This window comes from Chlorocebus sabaeus, chromosome 12, assembly GCF_047675955.1.
Source record: "Chlorocebus sabaeus isolate Y175 chromosome 12, mChlSab1.0.hap1, whole genome shotgun sequence".
In the NCBI taxonomy this organism is placed as follows: Eukaryota; Metazoa; Chordata; class Mammalia; order Primates; family Cercopithecidae; genus Chlorocebus; species Chlorocebus sabaeus.
The window spans coordinates 51,044,583-51,058,745 of record NC_132915.1 but is presented as its reverse complement, the minus strand read 5'-3'; the positions used below and the strand labels follow the sequence as shown (position 1 = coordinate 51,058,745).

The 14,163-nt window shown below is 37.5% G+C and overlaps 1 long non-coding RNA gene across 2 annotated transcripts in view; it reads left to right on the top strand.

Moving 5' to 3' along the window:
• Positions 1–14,163, top strand: part of LOC140712942 (uncharacterized) — a 146,105-nt gene that overhangs the window by 1,616 nt on the left and 130,326 nt on the right. For both annotated transcript variants that reach the window (XR_012094805.1, XR_012094804.1), the window contains exons 2-3: positions 2,441–2,523; positions 6,401–6,566. This is a non-coding gene — a long non-coding RNA (uncharacterized lncRNA). The remainder of the gene's footprint in view (positions 1–2,440; positions 2,524–6,400; positions 6,567–14,163) is intronic.

The window sequence follows — 14,163 nt, the reverse complement described above, 5'->3', positions numbered from 1 at the left end:
TTAAGATTGTAAAAAAGCATTCTCAGTTCAAAGTTGTACAAAAACAGGTGGAGAGCTGGGTTTGGCTGAGGTCTTGGGCCATTGTTTTCTGCTCAGGGTAGTGCCTGAATCACATGATCCCTTGCTACCCAGACTTGGATTACCCTTGGGCAGGCTTGTGAGACAGTGCTTTCTTTAGTGCAGTATCTTTGAAAAGGTAGGCAGTAATATTTTTGCCTTATTTCCAAGTTTTGGGTCATGTTTTTTCTTAACAAGTCCTAAAAAGGAAGACAAAATTTTCATTAATTTTCAATACACAAACATTTTCAGTGGTCTCCATTTTTGATTACTATGTCAACAAGACAAGGAGAGTCGGTCTGTCTAGGAACATAGATTTTGCCCTGCCCTTCTGTTCTTATCCTATAAATCCCCCTCTGTTAACCTGTACCCTTGCTTTTCTGAAGATAATTATAAAGAACGAGGTCATCTTACAATAATTCTGATTATGAAACAGTATGAAGGTTTCAACAGCTTCTCCCCTTTTTGATAATCTCTCATAAATGTCTTCCCAGCTTCTAGGTCCTAGCCAACAAAGTACTGAAATGGTTATCACCAGTAGCTGACTATATTGGGTCTTGAGCAATGGTTCAAGTCCTACAGTTCCCTTTTACTAAACATGTTATTTTTGAAGTCTTCTCCAAACCATTCCAGAATCATCAAATATTCAAGAGGAAGTATTCACACAAATGCATAAAATGCTTCACCTCAACCAACTGTATCAGCTTTCCCACTGAATTGTTACGTTTCTGCGCCTGGCCAGTATGTCTGTCCTGGATGGGTACTACAAAATGGGCCCAAGCTGGCTGGTAACCCATCCTCATCTGGAGGTATTAAAGCTGGCAAGTTTTCATGGCCTAAGAAACTCACATAACTCCCCACTACCTTATAGATATTTGGGCCAAAATAAAAATTCTAAATAACATGGAAGTGTACTTAGAGATCCCCAATTATGTGTTAATCAGATCTTTTTACAATACACCTGTATCACAGCCACAATGAGTAGGGACATTTTGGCCACTACTTTTGACAATGGATTAGAGTCCCATCCTGGCAGCTTAGTGAACAAGCTAAAGTTCTATTAGCAAGCAGCCACTCTAGATTTAGCAGAACATTGTTGAAGAAATATCTGGGGGAACAATAAGTAAACTAATTGTAATAATGACGGTAAGACATTTTAAAAATTATTGCATCTTCAAATTCTCAACCAGGCAAGCCTATGTCAGCGTGAGGAAGCCAAAGATGTCTGAACGGGTATAAATTCGGGTTCAAAATTCACAACATCACCATTGTGCACAGTGTGGTCATTGGGAAGAGAAAAATTAACCCCAAAGAGACTCAATGCCCTTAATAAAATTGTGTCCAGAGAAACTTCTCCACAGGCAATTATCAGAATAATCAACTTCTCTTTACCCCGCCCAAGAAGGAAAAAAAAATGTACTGAAAAGAAAATAGTGGCTAATGTTTATTAAGATAAGAAGCAAAAGATGTGCAAGTATGTACCAGGCCAGTCCTAAGGTAACATTGTGAAAAAAATTGAATATAATTGCAGAATATAATTTTGTCTGCAATCCAAGTTCTCTTAACACTCTGGATTGTAAATAACTGAACAAATTATTGATCTAAAAAATATAGCTATGTGTCTTTACTCTGACTCTACAGTATAGACCATGATGCCACATAAACATTAACATTTTAGTAGCTAGAGACTTAGATATTTTTGTCACAGAAAGGCTAACTAATTGAACCTTTCTAAATTCCTTATAGGTTAGTACGTGACTATTTCTCTAAAATTTTAAGGAAATAAGAACAAAAAACAAAGAAAAGTGTTCCATTCTCCCATTATCATAATGATAAACAAAATAAGTAATATGTCACAGGTGAAGAAAATATTACTGAAATCTGATTTTAAAAATGCATTTATTGCAGGTACTTTATAGAGGGAATTACAAGTGATATAGTAGCTTTCTCAAAAAATATTTACGTCACATTTTAGGTGGCAAGTCCTTATAATGACCTTTAATGAAAGTGGAAATTATGAAGTGTAACCTGGCATCTGTGTTTTTGGTTGTAGAAAGAACCCCATGCTTTAAAATGAGATAAGCAGGGTCAGTTTTGACAGTCTGCTTTAAAGTTGGTTTGCTCCAGATAGTTGGAATTTCCCATAAGTTTCTTTGTTGCAATAGAATCAAGTTCTCCTTCAGTTTTCTTTATTCATTCCTTCTATTCGAAGACCCTTTTACCCTAGAAATAGCCTTCATTGCAAGTCACCTTGTCTTGTTTTCAAAGTTTACTTCAAATTGTATCTCCCCTATCATTTCTGAAACTCTACTGAAGATGACTTGAGTTGCATATAATTTGGATTTTTTGAAGTAAAATCTCACCAGTTTTTCACTTTTCTTAGATTAATTCTGCACATTAAAAGCATATTCAGGTCAACAGAATGGCCATCTACCCTGGAATCCTGGGATCTTCACATCCTATAAGGTAGGTATTATTATTTCTATTAAGGATAAGCAAAGTGCAAGATTAGGCCCTGAACCCTATACCTCCCTCAGTGAAAGAGAGAGTATGTTCAGTCTTGCTCTAAAGAGACATGATTCTCAGCTTCTGTGCTTTTTATAGAAAAGGGCCAAAAAGTAATAGATACCCAGATGTATTTTAATATCACAGATGCAACATAATCTCTCCTTAGCATGTCAGGATCTAAGCTATGATGAGAGACCCATATAATGAGCTCTTATATGACCCACTGCTCTTTATTCCACTTTAAAAACTTAAGACACACCTGTATACAGTGAAAAACATTAAAATGTAGGAAATAAGTCTAAAAGTATTGCTTTTCTTCTCTGCCAAATCCATATGCCGTCTGTACATACAATCCTAAAAATAAATCAGGAACAAAGTCATGTTTGTCTTCTGAGCATCTTCAATAGCAACAACAAAACAGCTAATACTTATTAAGAGCCACATATTCTTCATTTAATCCTCACAGCTATTAATGTGGTTGCTATTATAATTTCCATTTTACAGAGGAGGGGAGAGAGATAAGTTGAATTGCTTCATCTTTTCTGCTTATTTGCCTCTCCCCAAAGCTTCCTTGTCTGTTTGGAATCTTCAGGACTTCCCTCTCTCTAGCCCATCGAAATGTCAGTCCAACCTGTCAAACCTGTTAAGTTGCCAAAATCGGCTTAAAATGTTACCTCACCCAGGGGTTTATGAATTTTATGCTATTCAGCCTTAAACTGAGATAATGAAATTCTAGGTCAGATGTGATGTTTGAGAAAGGACAAGTGTAGGTTTTATTATCACTATCATTGCATGAGGAACATGAGGCTCAGAGCATTTAAGAAGTCTTCTCAAATTTATGTAACTAAAGTAATTGAGATTCAGCCCTGAATCTGTCCTAATTGCAAAGTCTGAACTCTTGATTAATTATTATTTTTTCCAGTGTTGAGATTCAGAAAACAATACCCCAAAAATGAAGGCCTCAGAAGCAGCCTCAAAAGCAAAAGTTTTTCTCTGACCTTTTCCTGCCTGTCTTTCACTCCCATTCTCCCCCTGATGCTACCGTAGAAGCTAGAATCCTTCTTCCCCAAGGTGGATAATAGAAACCAGAAGACGTTTTCCCTAAAGCCAGCCATAAAACCTAAACATATTTCTCTAACCTTCCCTCTGCCTCTCTGTGTAAAAGATAAGAACCAAAAAATATGCAAATATGGCCATGAAGAAATTATCTGACCTATCTTGATTGACTGTGGGTTATAAGACCCCCATTCCAGAGAGAGACCTGCCCCACACCCATAAGGAAGGAATGCTACACAGAGAGGCCAAGAAGAATCTAGACAGACAGCTTTGCTGGGTTTCCCTACTCAGTCTGTTAGCAGTATGTCATCCCCTTTTTGTCCAATCAAATTTCTACGTGGCTGTCCATACTTTGTTGAACCTGTGAAAGAAATATAAATCATTTAGCTAAGGGAAAAAATGAGTAAGCCAAGGGAAAAGTCAAGCCAGGAACTATGTTAGGAAAACCTGCTTCCCATTTTATTCCTGGAGAAGATGGCTACAAATATAAGAAGCTACATACCTCCCTCACAGTTTGCCCAAGGAAATTCATTGTGGACGAAAGACAGACAGAACTCAAAAGTCATCCCTCTGAGGCTCACCTGAGACAAATGCATATCTGATTGCTTCCTCTGCCCTATTGTTTATGTAAAAATGCAAATTCATTGAACCAGACTAAATTGTGTATGCAGTGGAAGGCTGATCATGGACCTGAGGCTGTGTCACTGGCGCATCCTTAACCTTGGGCAAAATAATCTTTCGAAATTGACTGAGACCTGTCTCAGATATTTTGGGTTAACAAAGCTAATCATAAAAATGGAAAATTTTCCCTGGATCTTTGGGTCTTCATTCTGAAGGCTCCTGTGTGTTCACATGACATAAATTTTTATGCCTTTTCTCCAATGGGAAAGTTTCTCTACACCATCATGTGCTGGTCCTTAAACTTAGTGCTAAGAGAGAAAGATGTGTGATCTATATACTCTCTGAGCCCTTAATAAACTCCTGATCTGGTGAGAGGAGTCAGAAAGAGAAGTCAAATATTATAAAACAACGTGATAAGGGTGAGGTTAGATACTGTAAAAACACAGAGCTGGGCGCCTTTTAGAGTTTTCCTGGAGAAAGTGAGCCTTAAGGGATGAACTAAGAAATTAGAGAGGTGAGGGGTGTGTGTGTGTGTTGTTAGCGGGGAAGTTGGGTATGAAGGAAATTGAAGTGTAGAAGACAGTCATTTAGATAATTAATCATGTGGTCCATTAATATTAAGAAAAATAAATTTGATTAGATTTGATTATTAAGAAGTAGTTAGTGACCTTTATCCTGAGCGAAAACAAGCATTTGTTTCAGAGCCAGAAAAATAGTATGAAGGAAATGCCAAAGCCCATGAGATGCCATTAAAATGACTTTAGAGTTGTGACCTCTTGGAAACATTAAAAGCAACCCATGATGTTGGTCGTGGTGACTTGTATCTACCCAAATCAGGCAATAAAGAAAGTGAGAAAGAATCACAAAATCACTTTGATGGTATAAACTTGAGGTCCCTGGTTGATGCAACAGTTATGAAAAACCTCAGAGATCCCCTTGCAACACAGATGGAATCACTGAGGAAGCAGATCACTCTCAGGACCTGTATCTGGTCTTGCTCACATCTCTGACCTATATAGCCATATTGTGAGCATAAACACTTGACCACAAAGCTCTGCTCATCCAAATTATAAATGATTCCCTACACTTGGATCAGGAAGGAGTGACCATCAGCCTGGTTTGGCTGGGATAGTCCTGGTTTATACCTACTGAAGATCAATTAACAAGTTTTAATTATTTTTTGTGTTTCCCTTTTCCCTCTCAAATATGTCCCAGTTTAGAAAATAAATTTTATGCTCACTCTAGGTAAGTGCTTTTCCACCATAGGATGGTTTTGAATTAAATATAGAAATGTTGAAATAAAGCCAACATAGCATTAATACGTTTGTGCTAAATTTAAAGAAAAACTCTGTTTCTTATTTAAAACTTTATACAGTATATAAAATACATAGAATTTCAGAGGTTATCCTCATAAGTCCAATTGAATGTGCAATTGATTTTAAGTTTGATTTTAAGCCAGAAGGCAAGAATAATTTGACAAAGTTTCTGTATATTATCAGATTATATAAGATACTTTGATTGGTTATATTTCCTGAGTATAAATAATTTTATTTCAAGCATTAACTGAGTTCTTGGAAACATTTTGTTTATAGGTATTATGAATTTGTCCTGTCAGATATTTGAAATGCTTAAAAATTAAAGTCAAATTTTTGAAAACCTGTTTAAAATATTTAATTGAATATAAATAAAGTACTGAGGAAAATTATTCTGTTCAATATAGAAATGTTAATCCAAAAATAGCTATTACAGTAATCAATAAAAAAGTGAAGGTGATATTTCTCATTGTACTCAACTTGTAAACAGGATAACAAGATTTGTAAGTTGAACAGATATGCTTAAGGAAGACTTGTTTTTAAATTTTCTGACTTTTAATACAATTTAAAACCCAAATAGCTTTTAAATACTTCTTTACACACAGAGCTCTCACCCTTATTTTACCCTGGACTTTTTTTTTTCAAATACCCAATACAAAACTCACATGGACTATTGCCTCGAGAACAAAACTCCGGCAAATTGGAGAGAGGGTGAGCAGCCTGTGGATGAGGAAAATAAACAACAAACCTATCCTTCATAAAGTCTGGATGAAGAGGGAGGAGATACTGGGAGGTGAACAGCAGAGGATAGGTAATCAATGGGGTATTTTTTTTTCTTTTACTAGTGAGAGAGTTTTGAGCATGTTTGTAAGCAGGTGAAAAGAAGTTCACATGGAAGACACTAAGAAAGATACGGCTAATGGCACAAGATCCCAGAGGAATGGGATCAGAAGCTCTGACAGAAATCATAGTCCTCTGTTAGAATGGAGACTTGGGGCTGGAAGAAAGGAGGTAAGAATGGGGCCTCTAGATAATGTAAGAATAGATGCTGTGAACCTAAGGAAGACCACTCTTGATGGTATAATTTTCTCAATAAAATAAGAGATAAGGGTTGCATAATGAGTTTGAGAAAAGATGACAAAGATTTGACCATATGAAATTAGGGACTATGAATTAGAAATGGTACCAATCTGCAAGGGCGTTTAATTTTTTTCTGACAGCCCCTCACCCTTGTCTGATCAGATAGGACCTCAAGGAATTGAGGATGTTGGGGAGGTATGAGTTTATCTTATCAATCAAAGAAATCCCGCCCCTGTGGGGAACAATGAAGCCATGAAGGACCTGGATGATGGATGAAGGTGGAGGATCAAGAGGGTGGAGGATCAAGGGATTGGAGGGCTTAAAGGTGTCTAAGAGCCGTGAGGGTAGGGTGAAGGAATGTGAAAGAGGGAAGGAGAGGAGGTCCTGGAGGGAAATATCAGAGCTCAAGGTTTTAGAAGAGTAGTAAGTTCTAAAGGTTATGGCAAGATCCAAGAAGTAAGCAATTGAATTAGTCAGTTAGGGTGAAAAGGGGAAGGTGTTTTTTTTTTTTTTTAATCTCTGTGTATGTATTGTCTACATTAATATTGCATCTCCTGGAACTGTGGCAGATAGGACTTGGGGTAAGGGCAAGACCATGATACAAGGTCTAGCTGTTGGAGGGACTGGTAAATCAAAACCACAGGGATGATCAGAGGATGGTAGAGCTAGATGGAAGAGACCACCTTCTAATAGCATTAGTTTCTCTAGAGGCCATGGAAGCAAACTAACCTGGAGTTGGCAATGAGAAACCAGGAGAATGCTACCCTTCATCGCAGTCCCCTAGTATGTAGGGAATGGAAGAATATCAGCTTCCTTAAGAGAAAGCTGTGGAGTAAAAGGATAGACTAGATTTTAGTAAAAGAAAAGAGATGGAAAGGGTGACTTAAAATAGGGGTGAAGTGGTACAAAGGCTTGCTAATTACTAAACTAGCACTTCATAAGAATGTAATGGGAAATGTATTTGTAAAGTACTGAGGGAAAGTGGAAGAGGAGTTTTTGCTTGCTATATTTTTCTTAATTTATTGTTAATTGACAAATAATTGTATATACTCAGGAGGTGTGATGTAATAATATATATGAACATATAAGCACATTGTAGAATAATTACATCAAAGTGACATATTTTCTACCTCAGATACTTAGCATTTCTTTATGTAAAAACATTTAAAATCTCTTTTAGCAATTTTGAAATATATAAAACATTATTCTTAATTATATTCACCATGCTGTGCAATACATCACAGATTTATTTCTTCTGTGTAACTGAAACTTTGTGCCCTTTGATCAACATCTTCCCTTTCCCCATCCAAATAATCACCACCTCCAAATCCCCAGCCTCTGGTAGTCACCATTCTTCTACTCTCTACATCTGTGAGTTTGACTTTTTTTAGATTCCATGTATAAGTAAGATCATGCAGTACAGTATTTGTGTTTCTCTGCCTGGCCTATTCCACTTAGGCATAATTTTCTCCCAGTTCATCCTCATTGTCACAAAGGGCAGAATTAATTTCTTTTTCTAAAGGTTGAATAATATTCAATGTGTATCATCTTTATCCATTCATTCATAATGGACACTTAGGTTGCTTTCATATCTTGGTTGTTGTGAATAAGGCTTCAATAAACATGGAAGTGCACATATCTCCTTTACATACTCATTTCATTTTCTTTGGATATATGCCCAGAAGTGGAATTTCTGGATCATATGGTAATTGTATTTTTATTTGTTTGAGGAAACGTTGTACTGTTTTCTGAAGTGGTTGTACTAATTTACCTTCCTACCAACTGTGTATAAAGGGTTCCCTTTTCTCTGCATTCCCCTCCAACACTTGTTCTCTTTCATCTTTTTGATAATAGCCATTCTAATAGACATGATTTGATATCTCATTGTGATTTTAATTTGCATTTCCCTGATGATTGATGATGTTGAATAGTTTTTCACGTATCTGCTGGCCATTTGTCTTCTTTTGAGAAATGTTAGCTTTGGTCCTTTGCCCGTTTTTTAAAATCAGGTTATTTGTTTTCTTGCCACTGAATTGTTTTAGTTCCTTATATATTTTGGATATTAGGTCCTTATCAGAAGTAAGGTTTGCAAATATTTTATCCCAATTCATGGGTTGTTTCTTTATTATTTATTTTGCTGTCCAGAAGCTTTTTCTATTTGATACAGTCCCATTTGTCTATTTTTTCTTTTATTGCCATTGCTTTTCAGGGTGTATCCAAGAAACCATTGTCCAGACCAGTGTCACAGGGCTTTTCCTCTATGTTTTCTTTTATAAATTTTACAGTTTTGGGCTTTACATTTAAATCTGCAATGTATTTTGAGTTGATTTTTGTATATGGAGTGAGATGAGGGTCTAATTTCATTCTTCTGTGGGTGGATATCCAGTTTTTCCAACACCACTCACTGAAGAGACTGTCATTATACCTATTGTGTGTTCTTGACATCTTTGTCTAAACTAAATTGACCACAAATACGAGTTTATTTCTGGAATTTCTGTTGTGTTCCACTGTTCTATATGTCTGTTTCTATGCCAATACCATTCTAGGATTTTTAAATTCTTGTTTTTCCTTTTCTTTTTAGTTGGCACAAAATAATTTTATGTATTATGGGATACAGCAATATTTTGGTACATGTATATCATGTTGTTTGGGAAAAACTCTTAAACTATTTTTCCTGTGCTCTCACACCATAACAATCAGCATAGGAGACTTCTGTGATCCCAAAATATGTGCTTATTTTGCCCCTCCAGCAAGCAAGCAGTCAATTTTGCAGCAGGACCCAACTGGGTGTCCTCTAATTTAATTCCAATTATCTGCCCAGATGTAGCATCAGATCCCACAGGTTAGGAGCTTACTCCCACAAGACTATCTCCTCCTTCCCCCCAGTTGCAAGTCTGGGCTTCTGGAACTTCGGACTGACTGGCTTCAAGTTGGGGTTCCCATGACTCCCTCTTTGGGTTCGATTAATTTGCTACAGTGGCTCACAACACTCAGGGAAACACGTTTACTGATTTATTACAAAGCGTATTTGAAAGGATATGAATAAACATCCAGATAATGAGATACATAAAGTGAGGCCTAGAAGTGTCCTGAGCACAGGAGCTTCTGTTCCCATGCAGCTGGGGTGCACCACCTTCCTGGCACGTAGATGAGCTCTTCACTCCATATCATGGAGATAATGGCAGTCCTGTTGTACTGGTGATTGTTTCCGGTGGCTAGATTGATGAGTAGTCATGGAGTATTGGTGATCATCTAAGAAGCTTCTTATCCAACTGTGAAAATCTCTCTTGCTGGCTAATGGAGCAGAGGTGTGCCAAGGGAAATATGATGTTGCTGAGGGCTTCCTAGAGCTTCCCAAAGGTCATGTACCGGATACAAAATTTTATCCTAGACCATCTGACAATAATTGCCACAATTAAATTAAAGCATTAGACACAAATCTTGCGCGTAAAGTAATATATTCCCATTAACCTCATTTATCTCTTTATTTAAAAGTGTTGGCCGGGCGTGGTGGCTCCCGCCTATAATCCCAACACTTTGGGAGGCCGAGGCAGGTGGATCACCTGAGGTTGGGAGTTCAAGACCAGCCTGACCAACATGGAGAAACCCCGTCTCTACTAAAAAATACAAAAATTAGCTGGGCGTGGTGGCACATGCTGGTAATCCTAGCTACTCAGGAGGCTGAGGCAGGAGAATCGCTTGAACATGGGAGGCAGAGGTTGCAGTGAGCCGAGACTGGGTCATTGCACTCCAGTCTGAGCAACAAGAGTGAAATTCCGTCTCAAAAAAAAAAAAAAAAAAAAAAGTGTTACATTTATAATGCACTTAAAGAGGAAGCAACAAGTTGTCTGTTCTGTGTGTCATGAGTGGATTACGTCATGTTCACTGAGCCAGCCCACCCTCTCCTTCCTCTCCTCTCTCCCCTTCACCTTCTACCCTCTTTTCCTCTTTTCCTCAGATTACTTATAAGGCCAGCCATCATAGATTTGGTACAACTGAACTGAGAAACTCGAAGGACACTTAAAAACAGATTTCAATTTAACTTTGTCTTGAGATTCTTCCTTTTTCTTTCCTTGTCATGTTGGTCACAATTTGGTATCCAGTTATCTCAAATAGAGCGTAATTCATAGATTCATGATATAGTTATGTTCATTAGATGAATGAATAAGTGAATGAATGAATGAATGAAGAACACATTATTATGTTTTTAGTTTTAGCAAAAGAGAAAGTTCAGAAATACTAAGGAATCTGAACACCAGGGGGCATCAAAAGTTTGCTTTTTTTTTCCCCCCCTTAAATCTGCTGTTTAAAATAGTCTAAGGCTTGAGTCATAAGAGAAAATGCAAGAGAGAAAGGTGGAAGAGGAAGAGAGAAGTTATAGCTTAAAGGTTAATTCTAAAGTGGTAAGTGTGCTCTACTGCAGTTTACTTAAGTTACCTCTAGAGCAGTGCATGTGGTTTTTCTCAGACAGTTATATACCAATGACCAGCAGATGACACCACTTCTTATGTCCAGCAGATGGCACCACTTGACCTCATGGGCCAAAGAATACAGTGTAGGACCAGATTTTGAAGGATAAAGAAACTATACATAGGGGATGAAATCTTTCACAAACTTTCTGTAGAAAAACTACTAAAGTAAAATAAATATTAAGTAGAAGATTAAGCCCTCTAGGCCTCAAATACCTTAATTTTTAAAAGGTAGAATTTTAACCAGAGGTATATTGTTCATTTTGAAACAAAGTCATACCTAAAATGTTTTTAAATGTCAAGTTTAAGCCTCAGAAAAGGTGAGCTGTAATTGATAGAAATAATTTGGATTTCACTGTGTACTTTTAGAATATTCCTTTATCAGATTTTTCAATGACCAATTAATTCACAGATATTAGCCAAAAGAAAGACAGTTGCACACAGACACAATACTGTTGGATTACTGATTAATAGCACTAAATCATTTCCTCTGTTGTCCTTGGCTGTATAATTTAAGTGTCAACAGAGTACTTCAGGTTCTCTTATGTACTATCAGTTATTTACCTTTTCTCAACATTTAACTACTTTAGTTGGATACTTCTAATCAGATAAAAACCGCAGCAATGTCCGTAGTTAGAGTACCTGTAGTGCAAAGGAAAATGCAGACCCACTGGTTTTTGAGAGTGACAGCACTTGACCCAAAACTTTAAACATGCTTGTGAAACTTCCATGTGGGTGAAGGAGCAGAGGCCAGACTAGCACTTAGTTTTTTTTTAGATCTTCCATGTCTTAGTCATGCAGATAAGTAGTAACTGCTTGAAAAGGAATAAAAAGCATTCCGTTGGATTTCTGTGTATAATGAAAAGTCCTCGTCTTTGGCTCTTTGATTTCCCACGTGAAGCTCAGCTTGGATATTACTACAATAACAAAGAGCACTAGAAAAAACAAAAGGGCATATTTGCTTAAATTGCTGTTTGCATCAAAAGAGACTGCCTAATGGGGTTATCACTGGGTCAGACTGCACTCTGTTTTCACCAAGACTGAATCAAGACCAGATGAATTCAGGAGGGCTGGGTGGGATTAGAGTCTTTAAGCACCAGTATTTAAAAAAAATTCTTCTTGGCAAAACTATCTGTGAGTCCTTCTATTTTGTTAGCAACGGAAAGATATGTAAGAAAGAGATTGGAAATACTGAAGTGATCAACTACTAGGAAATGACCCTTAGGTTTAATTTTATTTCCAAAAAATAACACTGTGCCATATGAGAGAAAACACGGTAGAGAAGCAAGGTCTAGACCCATACTCTCTGACTCTACACTATTTGGTGTTGAAGCTTATGACACTCTGCTTCAGTTCCTTCATCTGTAAAATTAGGGTAATTATCCAGGGTTTGTGTGAGAATTCAAGTTAATACTTGTAAAGCACTTGGAACATGGTAAGCACTGAATGTGTTAATTATGATGACGATGATGATGGTATACTAGCTACTGCATGAAGTGCTGAGAATACAGAGATTGAAAAGATACCATCTCTGCCTTTGGGGAACTTAGAGTCTTTTAGGAGGAGTCAAGAAAATAAATAAGAGCCAAATGTTATAGATATAATAAGGAGGTTATATAGAGTTTTGGGATAGGGGGTGACAAGGGAGGGTATGGTGAGTTTGGCCTGGGTAGGGGTGAGGGATGCCTTGAAGAAAGGTCCTTCAGCTGAACTGTGCAATACGTATTTGCAGGCAAGAAAAGGGAACAAGGAAGGGCTTTTGGACATGTGGTGAAGGCAGGGCTGGGCAACACATGTTGAAGGGCACCAAAGTCGGAACCAGTGTGGTACATTCAAAGAACTGCCATTCTTGGAATATGGTCAGAGCACAGGGTGTGAGTATAAGGGGGCAGAGTGAAAGATGAAACCCTTCGGGACATAGGTCAGAGTCCAGCATTGGAAACAGGAATCCAGGGTTAATTTGGAAATTAGATGAGGTTTGTTTGGCTGATTCATTATTTATTTATTTGTTTATTAGAGACAAGTTCTCACTGTATTACCCAGGGGGATCTCAAACTCCTGAGCTCTGGGAATCTTCCTACATCAACCTCCCAGGTAGCTGGAATTACAGACATGTGCCACCCTGTGTGGCTAGTGTTTTTTTAAAATAAGCTGTAAACATTTACAACTTAGAACCTCCACATGAAAAAAATAGGAATTTCCAAGCTTTCTAGAAAATTTGGAGTGTCTTGCAATATCATTCTCTAATTCCAACACAGTATCAGTGGATGACATGCGCACTGCCCAGTTTGTCCCTGGCCTCTTCCTCTCACATTCAGTCCCAGCCTTGCCTCTAATCCCATGAGCACTGGTGTTTCTGACCTTTACATAGCACCCTAAAGACTTCTGATTTTATTCTACAGGGCATGCAGAGCATTGAAATATTTTAAGCAGGAGGTTCTACTGTAATCCGACTTACGTTTTTGTGCGGAGGGATTGAAGGACAAGATGCTAAATTGTTTTCATCTTTTAACAAAAGTTCTATCATAAGCAATGACTGGACACATACGAAGGCAATTGAGTATCATTGGATTTTACTATTAAATTTCATTAGAAAATAGAATCTGTTCTTTGAAAACTGGAATCTTTAATCTTATTATGGAAGACTGACCAATCTTCTAGTCAACCCTGTATTCTTTTTATTTTCAAGAGTAAGCAAAAGGTCTAAAATTTTAAGAGGAAAGCCCATCCTTCTTTCGCAGCTCCTTTAAGGATCAACAGATAGTCCTCTTGGAACTGATAATGAAATATAATCCAATCTTAACATACCTGGAAAAGGGCTAAAGGGAATGCATACGTTTCAATAGGGGAGGAACTGGTACAAAACAACAGTTAGCAAGAGGCAACACAGAATTTCTGGCAGAATGGGTTTTGCTATCTAAAACTTGCTTTTTCTAATAGAGACAACCTCTTATCTCCAGATACTCTGTGACTTTCTGGAAGAAAGGCATATAACTTAAATTGAAGTGATAGATAAAATAAACCCGTGGCTTTTTTGGCTTTTGGGTCAGGCCCCTGTG